The sequence below is a fragment of the Dioscorea cayenensis genome, chromosome 1 (assembly GCF_009730915.1).
Source record: "Dioscorea cayenensis subsp. rotundata cultivar TDr96_F1 chromosome 1, TDr96_F1_v2_PseudoChromosome.rev07_lg8_w22 25.fasta, whole genome shotgun sequence".
Taxonomy (NCBI): domain Eukaryota; kingdom Viridiplantae; phylum Streptophyta; class Magnoliopsida; order Dioscoreales; family Dioscoreaceae; genus Dioscorea; species Dioscorea cayenensis.
The window spans coordinates 16819670-16837154 of NC_052471.1; the positions used below are offsets into that span (position 1 = coordinate 16819670).

Sequence of the window (17485 nt, forward strand, 5' to 3'; positions counted from 1 at the left end):
CTCTCCTCGACCTCAACGACCTCGGGTGCTTCAACATTGGTCTTCTCACTTGGAAGCCTACCCTCAACCTCATGACCACTTCTCAAAGTGATCGCCATCACATGTTCCCTTGGGTTAGTTTCGGTGTTGCTAGGCAAGCTTCCTTGTGGTCTCTCCGATAATGACTTCACGATTTGTCCCACTTGATTCTCTAGATTATGCAATGAGGCGGTGTGGTTGCAAAGCGTGGCTTCGATCGATTGAAACCCTGTATCCGATGATTGCACAAATTTGGTCAAAGCTTTCTCTAGGTCGGTCATTCGGGTCTCCAAGCCTGAAACTCGGTTCTCCATGTTCGGGGCTTGTTATTGTTGTTGGAAACCTGGTGGTGCCGTGTCTTTTTGTTACCCTTGATTATTCCAAGAAAAATTCGGATGGCTCCTTGGCCCCTCATCGCATAACCTACAAAATCGACTTGTTCCACCGAGGATGTACAACTAATAGAAATAGGGCAATCGGATGGAGCATGGCCTCGTCAACATCCATTATAATTCGTTACGGCCGCCAATCTAGGAGAAGTTAGAGTGCCTAACTTCTTCCTCAACGACTCTACTTGGGCCGCTAACGATGTAACCGCATCAATCTCATAGAGACTAGCAACTTTCTTCATCTCTCTTGCATTCCATTGGTAGCTATTCAAACCCATTTCTTCAATCAATTATCTTGCTTCTCCGGGGGTCTTGCTACCAAAGGTACCTCCTGCTACTGCATCAAGTAACTGCCTTGTGCTAGGGTTCAACTCATTGTAAAAGGTCTAAATAATCACCCACTCCGAAATCCATGTTGAGGACATTTCTGCAGGAGCTCCTTGAACCTCTCCCTATGTCTCAAATAGAGACTCCAATTTCCATTTGCATGAAGGAGGATATTTTATTCCTAAGCTTTGCAGATTTTTCAGGAGGGAAACATCGGGCAAGAAAAGCTTCTACCATCTCCTTCCCATGTAGTAATCGATGCTCTAGGTAATGAATGTAGCCATTGCTTCACTCTCCCCTTCAAGGAAAATGGGAAGGCTCTCAACTTAATGGCATTATCCATAACACCATTGATCTTAAGCATGTCGCACACTTCCAAAAAATTCTCTATGTGACTGTTTGGATCCTCATCGACCAAACCATTAAACTGTGCGGACTGCTGTAACATGTGGATGAATGCCGGCTTTAGCTAAAAATTCTGAGCCGTAATCAGTGGCCACACAATACTAGATTGTGTGCCCAAATTGAGGGTCTGGCATAATCGGAGAGTGTCCTATGCTCATTCTGTTCTGCTATGTTTTTTGACCCTTCACCTTCTACTTCAATGGGATTTAATGGTTCTTATACAGGTTCTTTACCCCTTTTTCTGAGTGTTCGTTCAAGTTCAAGATCTCCTTCAACCAATATTGAAGGGTTCCCTTGGGCCATAACCTGGAGCTGCTACAAAAGAAAGAAAAATAAATAAGAATGATGATAGAATAAGAAAAGGTGAAATAGAATAAATGATGAATAGCTAAATAGCAAAGTGCAAAGTGTCTCCAAAATGCCTATTCCCCAGCAACGGCGCCAAAAACTTGACAACGCTCTTGCGTGTGACCCACAAGTGCACGGGTTTGTCGAAGTAATAAATCCCATGTGAGTGGGTTATTGTATCCACAAGGAATAATGAATAGAAACACAACGATTGCTACTTAACTAAGTGAAGATGAAATAATAATAGTATGGATGAAATTAATGTAAACAAGATTAAAAACAATAAGAAAGAGAGGCACAATAAAATGAGAGGAATGCAATCGATAGAAAGTGGGGCACTCGGACAGTACTCCCCTGGGGTTATTGATTCAAGTGCAAAACCAACTATTATGTCTCCTAAATGATGCTTAATTAGTCATAGAAATCCTAAAATACACAGTCCCAAAACTAAGGTCAACCGTGACTAATTCTACACTATGCCCTGGGGGAGAAATCACTTAGGCTTAACACCTCACAATGTGTACAGTTAGAAGAAGTTCTAAAGATTCCAAGTGATAAACCCTATTCCTATATATAGATCTAACGCTTTGATCCAGGCGAAAGACCCCTAGTCACAATTAAGCCCAGATACTAAGGATTACTTCAACGCTTCACTCTATTGCTCGCGCAACTAAGCTCTTGCGGAGTTCCTCTATTAGCACTTCACCCTATTGTGATCGCAAAGAACTCCAGGAACATGGAGGTAGGATAAATCACACCGGAGGGGAAAGGGGATGCTCCGCTATCTCTCGACTCACCATCTCAACCCTCTCCATTCTAGCAATGTCTAACCCTTATGGTGTCTCACTCATCCACAAAAGTTACCAAGATGGACTCTCAATCCTAGTGTCACTCTAAGGGAGAAATCATTCAACAAGCATTCAAGATTGGAACTCAATTAAAGACATCAATTAAGGAAAACATAATAAAAAGTCAATGAAACAATAACATTCTAGGGTTTACAAATCCAAGTACCCACTAGGGGATTTAACTCTCCATGGAGCAAGATACAATCAATAATGAAATCGAAAGTAAAAGCATGTAATCTATAAGAAAACACCCTCGGTATTCGTGTGATGGTCTTTTGGAGTAGCCTCATCCTCTCGAAAGGTCCTCTTGTCAATCCTATGGCACACCTCGCCGGATCGGTGCCGATGAAAGCTCCCCCAATAACTATCTTCCAAGAGAAATGCAGTGTAAAAGCCGTAGAACCACTCCAAAACCCTTGCCAAAGCCCCTCTAAACCCTAGCCGCAGACCTCCCAAAAGTTGGAGAAAAGATGGAGAGAAGGATGGAAGATGGATCCCCAAATCGATACAAGTCGTGGCTTTATAAAGGGTTGGAATCAGGCATCCACAAGGGCGTGTGAAATTTCCACACGACCGTGTGGATTTTTGGTAATCTAATTTTCTGCGGGCTTTGAACAGTAACTACTACTGTAAATTGCTACATTGATTTGCTACAGTACCTGCTACAGTACTCGGCCAAAATACTCCCGAATCCACACTTTTCATCAAGGCAACATAAATGGGCATATGTCTATGCCATAGATCGCATTGCTTCTTCAATAAAATGCCAGTAATGGTGAAGATCTTGCTAACATTGCACAAGTCAGAATACACAAATGTGACTGCCTTTGTGCTCCTCCAAACCATGTAATTGCTTGAGCGCATGGAGGTTGGCACACATTCACGTATCTTTGATCACAACTTGTGTCTTCACATTTGTTTACTCCAAGACTTCATCAACAAAGTACAATCGCAATCTACTTTAGCTTCTTTCTTTCATATTTGGCTTCATAACACTTCATGCACGAAAGTTTACAAATACACATGTATTAGTACTAAAATCTGAAAAAAGTAATGCTCATCATAAGAAAAGAATACTTCTTATTAATAATACACAAGCACTTATCAGCTATCTCATGGGATATGTGAAAGCTACCATCTTTGGTAGAAAGAGCTACCACCTCGAAAGTGTGAAAGCCACTCAGGAGACATCTTAAGAAAGGGCTACCTTAGAGGATTATGTGAAGCTACTACCTATTCTTTTAGTTTATAAATATGTCCTATGTTAATAAGAACTTGGTAGTGGACATAGTGTTGACATGAGTTGAGTTTTTTCTCACACACACGCATTCGGACTTCATCACTTTCGTTTTTGATTGGATTGTTTGCTAGAGCATTGATTGTTTGTCTAGTGTTTTATTTTCTTCATAACTTTAGAATTTTATTCTTGTACTCTCTTGGTAAACCTAAGGCCAAGCACTTCTCTTTTCTTTCCATGAGTTTAATGTTTAATTTTGATTGAGGACAAGCAAAGCCTTAAGTGTGGGGAAGTTTGATAAGTGCTTGGGAAGGCATATTTTTCTATATGTTTTACATGCATTGAGCATCATTTTTACCTTGGTTTATGTCTCATATAGTGTATTCCGTGTTCTTTTGTGCAATTAGGTTGTGAATGCCTTGAAGGGAGAAAAGGAAGCAAAGATATGCTACAAAGACACATTTTGGGAGTTCTTGTTCAATTGAAGGACCAAGACACGAGAGAAGTTCATGAACGTGGAGATGTGTGCCAACTTCCATGGAAATTTAAGACAATTTGCTAGTTAGAAGGGCATAAAGGTAGTCACATCTTCATGCTCCTTCTCTTTGTGAAGAATGCAAGACCTTTCAAAGGATGAGTCAATGAAGAAAAGTCTTATAGCCTACCACATGGATGTGTGCCCGACCATGTGTCCTCAAGAAAAGAGTGTTTGGACCGCGGTTGTGAAGAAATATAGCCACGCAACAAAACACATGGAAATTCTTTTATGCGACGCTCACGCACGCTGGTCGCTAGTAAAAAAATCCACACGGGCGCGTGAAGGCACGTGACAGGCGTGGTTTGTGACTATAAATAGGCCGTTTGCCCTATTCTTTGGAGACTTTTTGCGGGCTTTTTGTGAGCACTCTAAGGGCAAGATGGCTAGGGTTCTAGAGGAGGTCTTTGGCAAGATTGGGGGCTATTTCTTCACCAACTTTGATCGATCTTTCCTCCGTCATAGCATCGAGGGGGCCTTCAGCAACCTAGCTTCAGAGAAGGATTCTTCAAGACGTTGGGTGACCCATCAAGGCCATCATCATGAATTCAAGGGGGTTTTTCTCTATGGTTTACATGGCTATTTATTGTATTAATCTTTGTTTTGTAACTTGCTCCATGCAGGGCTAAATCTTAGTAGGTATTTAGCCATGTGAACCATAGGATCTTATCTTTTGTATTGATTTTGCTTTATGCTTTCTATTAAATCCGAGTTGATTTGAGTTTTAATCTTGTATTTCCATGGCTTACATGTTTTATTGATCCTTGTGGTTGATTGTATATGAATGATTTGTTACTTTGATTAGAGAGAGGTCTCCATTAGAGTTAGAATCCCAAGGTTAAAAAAGGGTTGAGAGGTTGAGTCATGAGATAGTGCAGTGTCCCCTTTCCCTTCCGATGAATGTTTCCTATCTCCGTATTCCCTAGGCTCTATGCAATTATATTTGGTGCGAGGTGCGAGATTGAGAAATTTCTCCACCGGGACCCAGTAGGAGGTTAGGGATCTTTCAACTAGAATTAGGGTTAGATCTATCTTTAGGGAATCTGTTTCACTCTTAGGTATCCCTAGAGCTTATTTCTATTATATGGGGTGTGAGGTGTTGAGATTGAGCGATTTATCCACCGGGACCTTGTAGGGGACTAGTATCGGTGGCTTGGAGGCAAGGGTCAGTTGTTCATTGATTACCTCGACTCATTAAACTCAATTTAGAAGCATTTAGCAAAGTATTGAGCTTCATGTTAGATTCTAGTGGTGAACATTGCTCGGATACCTCATCTTTATTGATTGAGATCTCTTCTACTTTCTATCTTGTCCTTTGCTTGCTTATTAATATTCTTGCAAGTAGTTCACTTCTTCACAACAATTGATTTCGACTAGATAACTAAAAATTGGTTACTACTAATACTTTTGTTCCTTATGGATTCGACTACCCACTCACTTGGATATTTTTATTACTTCGACACCCGTGCACTTGCGCTACACACACGCAATTCGGATATGGGTTGAGTGGACTGCAAAAAATTCCAGTTGGTTGATTTTGTGTTGCTTGTGTTCTGGTAATAAATTATTTGTTATAAAACACTATGTTCTTAATCATTCTCCTAGGGGCTACTAGATATAAAAGAGTGATAGCCCATGTTATTGCTAACATCTTTGGTGAGATCATAGGCTCTGTCCCACTCATTAGGCCTCGATGCTTGAAAGGCAATGGTTAGGAAAGTTATAAACTCCCTTTCACGTGTGAACTGCAAGTGCACGGGTTTGCCGAAAGTAATAATACCTAGGTGAGTGGATAGTCGTATCGATAAGAAATAGTGATCAGAAACACAAAGATTGATATTTAACTAGAACGAAAGATGAATAGATAGTGGTGTGAATAAAATCAATGAAAATGGAAATAAGGAAAGAAAAAGGAAGAGAGATGCTATAAAAATGAATAAGAGGAAAGGCAATCGATAGAAAGTAGGGCACCCGGACTTTGCTCCCCCTAGAACTATTGCTTCAAGTGCAAAACCAACTATTATGTCTCCTAACTAATGCTTAATGAGTTGTGGAAATCCTAAAATACACGTTCCCAAACCTAAGGTCAACCATGACTAACTACACTATGCCCAAGGGGAGAAATCTCTCAGTCTTAAAATCTCACACTGTGCAAAGTTGCTTAAAGCTCTGGGGACTCCAAGTGATAAACCCTATTTCCTAACATAGATCTAACTCTTTAGTCCAGGCGAATGACCCCTAGTCACAATTAAGCCCTAGCACTCAGGATTACTTCAACGCTTCACTTTGTTACTTCCGCAACTAAGCCCAAGCGGAGTTTCTCTCTTAGCACTTCACTCTATTGTGACCGCAAAGAACTCTTGGAACGTGTAGGTAGGATAAATCACACTGGAGGGGAAAGGGGACGTTTCGCTACCTCTCAACTCACCCTCTCGACCCTCTCCAATATTGCTTTATCTTACCCACATGGTGTGTCACTCACTTACAGGGATTACCAATGTAGGCTCTCAAACCTAGTGTCGTTCTAAGGGAAAACCCATTCAACAAGCATTCAAGATTAGAACTCAACTAAAGATGATAAGTGCTTGTGTGATAAGAATGGGAAGTGTTCTTTTTTTATGATGAGCATTGCTTTTATCAGGTTTTGGCTCTAATATGTGTGCATTTATGTTACTTTCATGCATATAGGGTTGTGAAGCCGAATGTTAGAGAAAGAAGCCAATGTAGATCGTGAATGCACCATGACAAAACGTCCCTTGTGTAGGTCCCACAAGTGCACGGGTTTGTCGAAGTAATAAATCCCAGATGAGTGGGTATCATATCCACAGGTAGTAGGGAATAAAAAAATAGTTGAATTGTTTCTTAACTAAGTGAAAAGTAAATAATAGTTGTGTAACAAGATGTAATGTAAACAAAAGTAATAGAAACAAGAGAGAAGGCACAAGTAAAGGGGAGGTAAGGCAATCGATATAAATAGGGTACCTGGATATTACTCCGCTAGGACAATCATTTCAAGTGCAAAAACCCTCTAATATGCTTTCTAATTAATGCATTAATGAGTTGTGGAGATCCTTCAATACATTATCCCAAATCTAAGGTCAATCATGCCAAACTCTATACATGTCCCGGAGGAGAAATTGAACAATCTCTCAACCTCGCACTCGTATAGAATCACAATAATTTCTAGGGATTCCAAGTGATAAATCCTCTTCCTAGATGTAGACCTAACCCTTTCGTCCAGGTGAAAGGTCCCTAGTCACAATTAAGCCCTAGGTGCTAAAATTACTTCAACACTTCACTTCATTGCCTCTACAACTAAGCCCCAGTGGAAGGTCATCCCTTAGCCCATTCGCTCTACTATGACCGTAAAGAACTCAAGTAAATGGAGATAAGATAAATCACACCGGAGGGGAAAGGGGACGCTCCGCTACCTCTCGACTCACCCTCTCAACCCTCTCCAATCTAGCTTTATCTAACTCTCGTGGTGTGTCACTCACTCACAAGGGTTACCAAGGTGAACTCTCAACCCTAGTGTCACTCTAAGAGAGCATTCAATCAATGAAGAATTCAAGATTATAACTCAAATAAAACATCAATTAATGAAAGCATAATAACAAGGTTTAATGAAACAAATACATCCTAGGGTTCACAAATCCATGTACCCATTAGGGGGTTTAGCTCTCCATGGAGCTAGTTACAATCAATAAAATTGAAGGTAAAAATAAGTAATAAATAGAAAACCCCCTCGGTAGTCTTGACGATGGTCTTGTGGAGAAGCCTCTACTCGTCCAAGGGTCCTTTTGTCTAGCCTAGGATACACCTCGCCGGATCGGTGCCGACGAAAGGTCTCCCACTAACCTTCTTCCAAATGGAGCGTGATGTTAGAGCCATAGAAACCTCTCCTAATCCCTAGCCAATACCTCTCCCAACCCTAGCAAACCGCCCTCTCAAGTTGTGGAAAAGATGTAGAAAAAAATGTTGAAATCAGAGCTGAAATCTGCATTAAATAGGAGCTGGAATCGAGCATCCACATGCCCCTGCAGATTCACCACACGGCCCTTGGAATTTCCACACGCCGGTGTGGATTCTCTGGAATTCACTTTTCTTGGTCGGCTCGTGAATAGTATCTACTATAATGAACTGCTACAATGTTTGCTACAATGCCCCAGCTAAAGTACAGGCCCAAAACACTCCCGAATCTTTGTTTTCATTGAGGTAACATAAACGGGCACACATTTATGTCATAGGTCACTTTGCTTCTTCAACAACGGCTTCATCGGTGAAGATCTTGTTATTAATGCACAAGCCGGGATACTCGAATGTGACTGCCTTTGTGCCCCTCCAAATCATTGTGCTAACTTGAATACACGGAGGTTGGCACACATTCTCGCATCTTGAGCCAGACTTATATCTTCGCGTTTGATCCTTCTCAAGATTTCCTCCAAATGGTGCATTCACGATCTACATTGGCTTCTTTCTCTAACATTCGGCTTCACAACCCTATATGCATGAAAGTAACATAAATGCACACATATTAGCGCTAAAACCTGATAAAAGTAATGCTCATCATAAGGAAAAAAGAACTTCACATTCCTATCACACAGGCACTTATCACACCATTTGGAGGAAATCTTGAGAAGGATCAAATGTGAAGACATAAGTCGGGTTCAAGATGTGAGAATGTGTGCTAACCTCCTCGTATTCAAGTCAGCACAATGATTTGGAGAGGCACAAAGGCTGTCACATTTAAGTATTCCGGCTTGTGCATGTATAGCAAGATCTCCACCAATGTAGCCATTTATCAAAGAAGCAAAGCGATCTACAGCGTAAATGTGTGCCCGTTTACATTACCTCGATGAGAATATGGATTCTGGAGTATTTCGGTAGCTGATCGTACTCCTTAATGTTTGTGAACGCCTCATCATACAACCTGAGTCTGACCGAAAACTGCACGACTCTTACACTATGATACTGCCCGAACGCTCTGAACTGTATGACATCGATACTATCAAAACTCTTATAAGACCGGTCAAACTCGAAAGATGCTAACACCTCCAATGTTAGCAAACGAATGGCTGGCTCTTGAATAGATAACAATTTGTGCCAACTACCTACAGTAAGAAGCTCCTCAACCTCATCAGGCATGTCATCAGCAAGCTGAACCTCTCTCAAAGCACCTACATCTGGGAAACGTGTCTGTCTAAACTTCCGCTTCGCCAAACTCTCAAAATAAGCCTGGTGATCAGGAATCAGGAACTAAATGTGCTCTGGCTCATGTGAGGGCTCTCTGGGGTGTTTGGCGTCCACTTTCTTTGTCTTGGGAGCCATATCTGCAAGATTTTAAAAAGAATCGATCAAATTTACTCAAGAAATAAACAATGCAGAAATCCACACTATCGTGTGGAAATTCCACACGCCTGTGTGGATCCACGGGGCGTGAAAACCGCATGGCCCTTGTGCGAAAAATCCAAAAATATATCCCAAAATCGTTTCTAAACCCATTCTAAGCATGCACCAACTTTTTAATCATAGAAATTAAGCAACTTTCACCAGTTTAATTGAAATAAATCAAGATTGGCGAAGAAAAGAGGGAATGAGGGTTTACTGACAAGATGAAGATGAAAAAACTTGAAAACGGCCGGAAAACTGGACTAAAATCCCTCTAAAACGACGGTGATAGGTCGGGAGAGTGCAAGGATGTGTTCTCTGGGTGTTTGGGACTGTGAAAATAAAAAGGCAAGATAGATTTATAAAGAAAATTCATAGCCTTTTGAGTTCTGTACATTCACACGGGCGTGTGGAAATTACCCACACCCGTGTGACTCCACATGAGAGCATCATAGGGGCACTCACACGGCCCTATGTGCTCTCGGGATAGCACACTTTGCTTCTGAACACATCCACAAAGGCGTGTGAAAATTCTGCATGCCCGTGTGCTCGATCAAAGGGGGCACCCACACGCCCCTGTGGCTTCTTTGTCCACCCGAGAAATTTCCCTAAGTGTTTCACAAGCCCGTGTGGAAATTCCACAAGGCCGTCTGTCTTCACAAGGGCTACTCAAAGGGGCACATACATGCCCCTATGCCTTCTCGGGATGGATGATAACTCTCTGCCAAGTTTCACATGGGCGTGTGGAAATTACCCATGCCCGTGTGTAATTCACAAGGTCATCCACAGGGGCAGACACACGCCCCTGTGTCTTCTCGGGATAGAGCTCTGAACTCTGTAGAGAAACACATGCCCGTGTGGAAATTACCAACGGGTGTGTGACCATCACAAGGTTATTCATAGGGGCATTCACACGCCCCTGTGTCTTCTCGGTATGGAAAAGTTGAGCTCTGAATATAAACACAAGGCTGTGTGAAAATTCCACACGGCCGTGTGTTTTCCTTGGATGACTTAGAAAAAATTACAGACTATGCAGAAAAATTCTGCACACATATACACATATAGAGCCTACATTTGCTATGTAAAATTGACCAAAGAATCATGAAAAACATGCTCAAATGACCAAGAACTTCGCCAATCACAATTAAGCACATGAAAACACCAATGATCCACGAGAAAATCACAACAAAAGCATGCAAAAGATTTAAGACACCAACACTCAAACTCTTATTCATGTAAGCACTAAACTAAAACCTAGAAAATAGTAAGAGACTTGGTTTGCCTCCCAAGAAGCGCTTATTTAACGTCACCAAGCTTGGCGTACCTCTTCTTACCTCACCGGCGCTCATAGATGAAGGTTTTTTTCATACCCATAACCTGAAAGCATGATGAACATAATCTTTTGAAGGTAGAGGGGGAGTTATCGAGTTTCTTACCGCACAAGGGCTCGTCATCCTTACTCCATTCTTGTACATCCCCATTAATTCTAGAGCTTTCCTTGTGATGCCTCCTTGCATGCTTCAACTTTCGGATCATCTTCTTTATGATCATTGGGGTAGGTTGCACCTTGTCCTCTAGACCAAGCGCCATAATTTCTTCATTCTCCACCTCTTGGTCTAGCAACCCCTCGTATGGGTCCGGACACATCATTTCATGTAAATATTCATCTATTAGTTCATCGGTAGTGTCAAGAAAGTAAAGAGTGTCAACAAAGTCTAGAGAATGTCTCATGGCCTCGGAAAGGTGATATGTAAGCTTGTCATCCCCAACTCATAAAGTTAACTCCCCACCATCCATATCAATAAGAGCCTTGGGTAGGGATTGGGAGAGGCTCTACGGTTCTAATATCGCGCTCCATTTGGAAGAAGGTTAGTGGGAGAACTTTCGTCGGCACCGATCCGGCGAGGTGTATCCTAGGCCGGACAAAGGGACCCTTGGACGAGTAGAGGCTTCTCCACAAGACCATCGTCATGACTACCAAGGGGGTTTTCTATGGATTACTTGTTTTTACATTCACTTTTATTGATTGTAACTAGCTCCATGGAGAGCTAATCCCCGTAGTGGGTACTTGGATTTGTGAACCGTAGGATGTATTTGTTTCATTAAACCTTATTATATTGCTTTCATTAATTGATGTGTTAATTGAGTTCCAATCTTGTATGCTTTATTGTTTGAATACTCCCATAGAGTGACACTAGGGTTGAGAGTTCTTTTTGGCAACCCTTGTGAGTGAGTGACACACCACGAGAGTTAGATAAAGCTAGATTGGAGAGGGATTAGAGGGTGAGTCGAGTGGTAGCGGAGCGTCCCCTTTTCCCTCCAGTGTGATTCATCCTACCTCCATTTCATCAAGTTCTTTGAGGTCATAGTAGAGTTTATGGCTAAGGGATGACCTTCCACTGGGGCTTAGTTGCAGAGGCAACGAAGTGAAGTGTTGAAGTGATTTTAGCACCTAGGGCTTAATTGTGACTAGGCACCTTTCACATGGACCAAAGGGTTAGGTCTACATCTAGGAAGAGGATTTATCACTTGGAATCCTTAGAATTCAGTACGATTCTTTACGAGTGAGAGGTTGAGATATTGTTCAATTTCTCCTCCGGGATATTTATAGAGTTAGGCATGGTTGCCCTTAGATTTGGGATTATGTAGTGAAGGATCTCCAAGACTCAGTAATGCATTAGTCAGAAAGCATGTTAGAGGGTTTTTGGACTTGAAATGATTGTCCTAAGTGGAACAATATCCGGGTACCCCATTTATATCTGTTACCTTATCTCCCTTTACTTGTACTTTCTCTCTTGTTTCTTTTACTTCCGTTTACGTTATATCTTGTTACACAACTATTATTCACTTTTCGTTTAGTTAAGAAATAATTCAAGTATTTTTATTCCCTACTCCCTGTGGATACAATACCCACTCATCTGTGATTTATTACTTCGACAAACCCGTGCACTTGCGGGATATACGCAAGGGCTTTGTCAAGTTTATGGCGCTGTTGCTTGGGAGTAGGCATTTAGAAATACTTCATACTTTGTTTTCTTAGCTATTCATTCATTCATTCTATTTCACATTTTCTTTTTCTCTCATTATTCTGATTTGTTTTCTTTTTTTGGGTGCACCTCTAGGTTATGACCCAAAGGAACCCTTCAATATTGATTGAAGGAGATCTTGAACTTGAACGTACACTTAGAAGAAGGGAAAAGAACCTGTGCAAGAACCGTCTAATCAAGCTGAAATAGAAGTTGAAGGTTAAGATAATATGGCAGAACAGACTTAGCAAAAGAAGACACTTTCTGATTATGCTAGACCCTCAGTTTTGGGCACATAATCGAGTATTGTGCGACCCCCGATTACAGCTCCGAATTTCGAGCTGAAGCCAGCATTCATCCAAATGATTCAGCAATCAGCGCAGTTCAATGGTTTGGCCAATAAGGATCCAAACAACGATATAGAAAACTTTTTGGAATTTTGTGATATACTGAAGATTAACGGTGTATCGGATGATGCTATTAGATTGAGGGCTTTCCCATTCCCTCTCAAGGGAAGAGCCAAGCAGTGGCTACATTCTTTGCCCAAGGCCTCCATCACGACTTGGAACAAGATGGTCATAGCTTTTCTTGCTAGATACGTTCCTCTGGGGAAGTCGGCCAAGCTTCGCAATGAGATATTGTCACGGGAGCATTGTTTGACACATGGGAGCGCTTCAAGGATCTTTTGCAGAGGTGCCCACGGCACAGATTTTCTGAATGGATGATTATTCAGACTTTCTATAATGTGTTGAATCCGAGTACAAGGCAATTGCTAGATGCCGCCGCATGAGGTACAATGGGGAGTATAACGCAAGAAAAAGCCTGACAGTTAGTGGAAGACATGGCCATGAACAGTTATCAGTAGAATCTGCGGGAAAGGAAAAAAGTGGCCGGGCTTCATGAAATAGATGTAGTAACTTCATTGGCGGCTCAAGTGGAATCATTGAGTAAGAAGTTAGACCTTCTAACTTCTAATAGAGTGGCTGCCATGACTACTTGTACCGGATGCGGTGGAGGACATGCTCCCTCCGATTACCCGATCTCTATTGGTGATGCATCTTCAGTGGAGAAAGTCGATTTTATGGGTAATGCAATAAGGAACCAAGGGAATCCATATAGCAACACCTACAATCCGGGTTGGAAGAATCATCCCAATTTCTCGTGGAACAACCAAGGACCACAAAAGGCCATGGCACCAATGGGTTTCCAACAACAACAAGCCCCAAACATAGAGAACCGAGTTTCAGGCTTGGAAACCCGAATGGCTAATTTAGAGAAGGCCTTGACTACATTTGTGCAATCATCGGATACAAGGTTTCAATCAGTCGAGGCTAAACTTCACAACCACACCGCTTCTTTGCACAATCTGGAGAATCAAGTGGGGCAAATTGCGAAGTCTCTATCTGAGAGACCACAAGGAAGCTTGCCGAGTAATACTGAGACCAATACTAGAGAGCATGTGAAGACGATCACTTTGAGAAGTGATCGTGAGGTTAAGGGTAAGCTTTCGAGTGAGAAGTTCAATGTAGAAGCACCCGAGGTCATAGAGGTTGAGGAGGGAGCAAGCAAAGAGAAAGAGGTGGCACCCCCACCTTTCAAGCCAAGAATCCCTTATCCCTCTAGATTGAAGAATGACCAAGCGGATGAACAATACAAGAAGTTCATGAGTTTGTTCAAGCAACTCCACATCAACATTCCCTTTGTTGAGGCATTATCCCTAATGCCTAAGTATGAAAAGTTCTTGAAAGACTTGTTGACCAACAAAAGGAAATTGGAGGAGAGTGCCTCTGGAATTCTAGATGTTTCTTGCTCAGCGGTCTTGCAAAAGAATATGCCAAATAAGAAGAAAGACCAGGGAAGCTTCATCATTCCGTGCAACATTGGCAATTTGGGTGAAGAAATGGCATTGGCGGACTCAGGGGCCAGTATCAACGTCATGCCGTATACTTTCTTTCAAAAGCTAGGCTTGGGAGAGCCTAGGCCTACTCAGATGACATTGCAATTGGCGGACCAAACGGTAAGATTTCCGAGGGGCATCATTGAAGGCGTGCTTGTCAAGGTGGACAAGTACATTTTTCCTATAGACTTTGTAGTGTTAGACGTCGATAAGGATGCAGATGTACCTTTGATACTAGGGAGGTCATTCTTGCATACTTCCAAGGCATTAATCGACATGGACGGCGGGGAGTTGACACTGAGGGTTGGAGATGATAAGCTCACATACCGCCTCGCTGAAGCCATACGACATTCTCTTGACTTTGATGATACTCTTTACTTTCTTGACACTACTGATGAAATTGTTGATGAATACATGCAGGAAATGTTCAATCTGGACCTGTACGAGGATTTGTTCGACCAAGAGATGGACAATGAAGAAGTAATGATGCTTAGTCTGGAGGAACAAGTACCATCTACTCTGGGAATCATGAAGAAGATGCTCCGGAAGATGAAAAGGGCGAGGAGACACCACAAGAAATGCCCCAAAGCTGTTGGGGATGTGCGTGAACCGAACAAGTTGGATGAACCCTTGTTAAGTGGTACCAAGCCCGATAACTCCCCCTTTACCTTAAATAGACATTGCTCATCATGCTTTCAAGCTATGGGTAAGAAGGAAACCTTCATCTATGAACCCCGGTGAGGTAAGACAAGGTACGTCAAGCTTAGTGACGTTAAACAATCGCTTCTTGGGAGGCAACCCAAGTGTTTACTTTTTTCTTTGTTACTAATTTAGGGTTTACATGAATAAAGTGTTGAGTGTTGGTGTCTATACGTTTGATGTATTGCTGTGTGTTTTCTTGTGGATTTTTGATGTCATCATGTGCTTTCATGTTGATTTGGTGAAGTTTTGGTCATGCGAGCTAGTTTCTCATGTTTTTCGCTGGTATATTAGACATAATAGGGCAGGCTCTGAGTGTGTATACATGCTCACGAATTATCTACAGAGCCTGCAGAATTTTTAAGGCATCCCGAGAAAATGCACGGGCGTGTGGAAATTGCATTGCGAGCTTGTCCAGAGAAGGCATAGGGGCGTGGACTCGCCCCTGTGAGCGGCCTAGTGATATCCGCACGCCCATGGGTAATTTCCACAGGGGCGTGTGTCTTCCTACAGAAACTTAGAAACTTTTCCGATAGCACACAGGGGCGTGGACTCGCCCCTGTGAGCGATCTTGTGACAAAGGGACGGCCATGGGTATTTTCCGCACGCCCATGTAGATCTCTACAGAAGAGCTCTCTTCCATCTAGAGAATACACAGGGGTACGCGCCTACCCTTGTGAATTGCCCAGTAATGATCCACGCCCGTGCGGAATTTCCACACAGGCGTGCGAAACACTTAATAAATTTTCTCGGTTGGACAAAGAGTCCACAGGGGCGTGCGTCTGCCCATGTGGGTCGGGCACACGGGTGTGGGTAATTTCTGCACGCCCGTGCGGTTGTATTCAGAGACATTGTGTGTTTTCCTGAGAGCGCACAGGGACGTGCTTCTGCCCCTGTGGCTCTCCTGTGGATACCGCAAATGTACGAGTCATCAAGTAATACCTCATGGGTGAGCACGAGGGTTGTATTTTCCCAGGAACAATGAGAAGTTCATATTACTTCTTTTTTGCTTAATCAATAGCCTAAACATCTACATTATTTCTTTAGTCTACTTTTACAATTTATTAAACAATACAATGGAGGATCATTAAGCATAATTGGAATGATTTGGGTCATCGTATGATAGTTTTCTTAATTGTTACATATGGTATGCGTTGAGTATGACAGTTGATAAGTGCTTGAGTAGACATATTTTTATATATGTTTTACATGCATTGAGCATCATTTTTACTGTGGTTTATGTCTCATATTGTGTATTTGGTGTTCTTTTATGCATATAGGTTGTGAAGGCATTAGGATTTCAAAAGGGAGCGAAGATAGGCTATCATGGCATAATATTGGGAGTTCTTGTACAAATCAAGTTGGAAGACACAAGAGGAGTTCGTTTATGAGGAGATGTGTGCCAACTTCCATAGTTTTGCAAGCCAAGTTATTAATGGAAGGGCACAAAAGGCAGCCATGTCTCCACATTCCTCCTCTTTGTAAAGATTTCAAAACCTTTCAAGGCAGCATTGATGAAGGAAAAGCCGTATAGCCTACCATATGATCGTGTGCCCGATCGTGTGGCCTTAAGAGGAGATTGTTTATCATCGCGTTTGTGGAAATCACATGTAGCGAAAGTCTCTGTAGCGAAATTCATCGTAGGCAATTCGTGGCAGAGTGCATTGCTCACGCGCCGCGCGAAATTTCGCAGCGACCGCGTGGAAATTCCTGCAGCCCACGCGGGCGCGTGGAAAATCCACGCGGGCGCGTGGGGGCACGTGACAGACGCGTTGTGAGGCCTATAAATAGCCCGTTTTGCCCTATTCTTTCTCATCTTTTTATGCGGCTCTTGAGGGGTGAGGCGGCTAGGGGTTTGGAGAGGAGGTCTTTGCGGCTTTGGGCGCTTCGTCACCAACTTTGATCGATTCCTCCTCCGTCATAGCATCAAAGGAAGCCACCGGTGAACCTAGCTTCGGAGTGGGTCCTTCAAGGCGTCGAAGCTCTCCATCAAGGCCATCGGTTCATACATAAGGGGTTTATTTCTATGGTTTTTAATGTACTTTCATTCATTGATGGTGTGTTTTGTATGTTGCTCCATGGAGGGCTAAAAACCCTAGAGGGTATTTGGGCTTGTGAACCCTAGGATTCTCATCTTTTTGTGGATTTGCTTTGTGTTTCTATTTAATCCGAGTATGATTAAGTTTCATTCTTGATTGTTTAATGCTTGCTTGCCTTATTGATCTTATGGTTATTTGGTTTTGCATGATTTGTTGCCTTGGTGGGAGAGAGATCTCCATTAGGGTTAGAACCTCAAGATTGAAGAGGGTTGAGAGGGTGAATCATGAGATAGTGAAGTATCCCCTTTCCCCTCCGATTGGTGTATTCT

At 42.4% G+C, this 17485-nt stretch overlaps 1 non-coding gene across 1 annotated transcript; it reads left to right on the forward strand.

Annotated features, from left to right (window-relative positions):
- The first annotated feature begins 814 nt into the window (after nucleotides 1-814).
- Nucleotides 815-923, forward strand: LOC120267407. The gene has a single exon (XR_005538454.1). It is a non-coding gene; the product is annotated as a small nucleolar RNA R71 (small nucleolar RNA).
- Nucleotides 924-17485: the final 16562 nt, after the last annotated feature.